At 37.0% G+C, this 4,344-nt stretch overlaps 1 pseudogene; it reads left to right on the plus strand.

Annotated features, from left to right (window-relative positions):
• The first annotated feature begins 4,133 nt into the window (after positions 1–4,133).
• Positions 4,134–4,248, plus strand: LOC115228878 (annotated as a pseudogene).
• The last annotated feature ends 96 nt before the right edge of the window (positions 4,249–4,344 follow it).

The following is a 4,344-nucleotide window of genomic DNA, read 5'->3' on the forward strand; positions in this document are numbered from 1 at the left end:
TAATTTATATGTTAATGTTTTGGCGTATCCGCTGACGAGAACTTCGCCTTGCTAATTAAAGTTCGAAACCTGAGGTCCGGCTGTTAAACATGGTAAATGTTTTTTATTTTTCATTCCTTTCGAAATTGTTCTTAACTGTGGTTTGGACTGTTTGACTGTTCTTTCTAGTATGTTAGGCAACCTGTTAAGGACCGCCTCTTTGTGTTTAAATGTACACTAATATAATATATATATATATCTATATATATATATATATATTATATATATATGTATGTATGTATGTATGTATATGTATATATGTATGAATGTATATATGTATGTATATGTATGTTTGTATGTATATGTGTACTTACACGTATATACACATACTAAACTTTATATAACTTTTATCAAATCTTCTAAAAATGTCTTGATATTCGCAGACAAAACAAGTAATTTATACGAGCAAAACAATGATATCTACAACAATCTTTTAACATGATAATATCACGAATTCCTACAAAAAGAAAACAGAGATCTTGCAATAAAATATGTAAATGAATTAACATAGAATGGCAACATTAAGCCACAGAACACCATTTCCAACACAAGTTAAACTGTCTAGCTAAAAGAAAAAACAGTTTTTCATTACCATAAAAAATGAAAACAACTTCGATAACATACACAATCGCAGATTAATTAGCCTAGCAACAAAATGATCTAGGCATTATCAGTAAAACAATCTTTGATATAGGATAATCATAAATAAATTAAAGAAAAAAAAAAACATGATGCAAATTTGAATTTATGACGCCGTCGCCGTTATCTACTCGTTTAATGGCGTTTGAAAACAGAGATAAATGTAAATTTATCCACTTCGACATAATTTAACCCCTCTCAATATGCCATGACGCAACAGATCTCTCCTTTTTATTGTGGCTTCCAGCTGAGTAGAGAAAGGCGGATCAGATAGTTTTGACATTAGCATGGGCAGCTTTGACGGCGCCAAGGTTTGTGAAGTAGAGGGTCTGTTCCTCTGAGAACTCACCAAATGTTTCATGCGTGGGACTATATAGAGACACGATAGGCTTGTGGCTTTGAAATTGTGGCCGGATAGACTGGTGCTGTTCTCATAAAGCAAATTAGAATAATATTCAACATATACGAATCGCTCTTATACACAACCAAATGAAACTGTTCAAATAACGGTATAAGTACCCAAAGACCTAACAACAAATAGGTCTTTATAGTCACATCAAGCCGTATTTAATAGTTATTATATAAACATTTATATATATGTGTGTGTGTGTGTGTGTGTGTGTGTGTGTGTGTGTGTGTGTGTGTGTGTGTGTGTATAAACGTCGGCCAGCCATGATCTTTCTTTCTAGGCCTGACTGCCTACCGTCAACATCTCTTGTGTCCATCTCCCATGTTCCTGTCTTTAGGCTTTCATTTCATACACGCCAGCTCAATTTCATTCGTTATCAGTCGAAAGACGCCTGTTGTTTTCTCTTGTTGTATGTAATCGTAATTGTGTACGATATATATATATATATATATATATATATATATTATATATATATATATATATATATATATATATATATAGGTTAATCAAAACATGAACATGCAAGAAAAACACAACAACGCGAGGACGTTTATGGTGTCAGAAATATAGAAAAAGTCCAAAGGGAAGACGGACAAAGAAAATCGCCAACGATACACACGCAGTCACACACACACACACACCACACATATATATATGTGTGTGTGTGTGTGTGTGTGTGTGTGTATGTATATACACATATGTATATGTATGTATGTATATGTATGTATTCAGTTTTATTGTATATGTATGTATGTATTCAGTTTTATTTCAAGATCCAGTTTCTAATCTATATACAAGCTTCCTTCATTGAAATTTCAGCAACATCAACAGGGTATTTTGGCATGTATAGGTGTATACATGCGGCATTTAGAGTCAGTGCATGTGCAGATTTGTATGTTTTGTTTTATGCATGTATTCTCATGCATATACTGGCATGTCTAGACATGCTCATATATACTTAAATGATACACTTGGAAAGTTTTAGTTCTCACAGTTCCAGTTATGGCTTGGAACAGTAGTCTTCGAATCAGCTTCTTCCTTTCCGGTTTTGAGAAGACTAATTCCTCAAAATTGGTACTTAGGTAGTGTGTTACATATCCCAGTGACCCAATAATAGGTAGAAACCTGAACTTGTAATCTGGGTAGAGTAACTGTAGATTCCTCAATAGTTCAGCGTAGGTTTTCCGTTTTCCTCTGGTCTTTAGCTTTAGGTTAACATCCGCTGGGCAGCTGATTTCCACAAATGTACACGACGTAGTGGTCACGGCTGGATCATCTTTAATTATTTGCCTGCTCGATTAAGGATGATCTGGGATAAATAACACCATCACCACCACCAACAGCAACGACAACAACCATATTGTTAATGAAAAGAAATTGAAAATAATACGAAACCAATGCTAGCTTTAACCTTTTAGCATTCCAACCGACCATATCCGGCCCAAATATTCTACTTGCTTTTGTGCATATCGGCCAGATTTGGCCTTTCACACATACTCTACAATGTCATTCTAAAAATAAACAATCACATTCATTGAAATTTTGAAGCTATGAGGTAATGCATGACCAATACAAAACAATGGGATTAAATAAGCATTACTTTTGATAGGGTAATCTGAATGCGATAGGATTAAGTAGAAGCAAGATGGCGGATACTGTTGTTTTTAATCTTTGGTCAAATCCGTAAACTTCACAAACCACCTTCGGAAATGGCACTCCACACACCGTACATCCACATGCCACTTATCGCACACAACCTGTGCCGCGCTCCGCATGTCATACACCGCCAAACACGACATACCGCACATTATTCGACCACCACCACCACCACCTTTCTCTCTTACACAGAGACACCCCACAGTACACACCCCAGAAACGTACCCCAGGTCATACTCCACTCCACCACGCTCCACCCCACCGCGCCCTACATTTCAACACTAAACAACAACAACAACAACAACAACAACACAACACAAACAATACAAAAATAGTTTTGAAAACCGAAACTGCGAATACAAAATGTCGAGTTAGAGACAGAAATACAAGTCAGTGAGTACAGAGAGAAGAGAGGACCTGAAAGATGGAGTACAGAGAGGGAGAGTACGGTAGGTGTGAGAGTGAGAGTACTGAAAGTGGGAGTACAGAGAGTACAGAGTCTGAGAGTGACAGTATTGAAAGAGTATATGCTTGATTTTTTTGTCTTCCCATTTCTTTCTCCCTTTCTCCCTCTCTCTCCCTTTCTCTCTCTCTCTTTCTTTCTTTCTCTGCCTCTCTCTTTCCCTTACTTTATCCTCTGACCTTGACACCACATCCTCCACACGGTATTTAGTCAATAACATATTTCATTAGCAACCAACTGGAAGACACTCTCCCTCCCCATCTCCCCGCTCTCTCTCTCTCTCTCTCTCTCTCTCCTCTATATATATATATATATATATATATATATATATATATATATATATAATATATATATATATAGTATGTATGTATTTCTCTGTTCTCTTTTCTTCAATTTTTGCCATTTTTTTCTCTCTCGATCTTCACTTTCTCCTTTTTTCAACCCCTCCTTTTTATTCCCTATTTCTCTAATTCTTCGCGAGTGTGTGTTTGTGTGTGTGTGTTTATGCGCGTGTGTGAGTGTGTGTGTTTGTGTTTGTGTGTGCGTGTGCTTGTGTCTTCGTTAAATACATTCTTAAAATAGATATTTGGGGAGTGGAGGACGAGGGGCGAGAGAAGGTGACGCGAAGGAAAACTTGTTTGTTTTCAAGTTGTATATTTAGGCTATTTATCACACTCACAGCTTGTTGAATAGACAAATGTCAACCACACTATTGCGAACCATACTATTGCGAACCATACTATTGAGAAACTCACTAAATAGAAAGAGATGTCAGCCATACTATTGGAAGTACGACAAATGGTAACGATTTCTATTAGAGTAGAGATTCTGAAACCTTATTTTGCCCGTGGAACACGTTTGGTAATTACTTTATTCGATTGGACTATCATAGGCATTCGATGTTTTTAAAAAATAACCCTGTTATAGTTTTACAATGCACGTTGAAAGCACCCGTTCTCATCCGATCACCGAAGTTAAGCAACGTCGAGCCTAGTTAGTACTTAGATGGGTGACCGCTTGGGAAACCTAGGTGCTGTAAGGGTCACACATTTAGGCGCAGGAGTGGCTGAGTGGTAAGGCGGCGAGCTGGCAGAAACGTTAGGTCGACTTTACCTTTCATCCTTCTGGGGTCGATAAA

This window comes from Octopus sinensis, unplaced genomic scaffold (assembly GCF_006345805.1).
Source record: "Octopus sinensis unplaced genomic scaffold, ASM634580v1 Contig11283, whole genome shotgun sequence".
Lineage (NCBI taxonomy): Eukaryota > Metazoa > Mollusca > Cephalopoda > Octopoda > Octopodidae > Octopus > Octopus sinensis.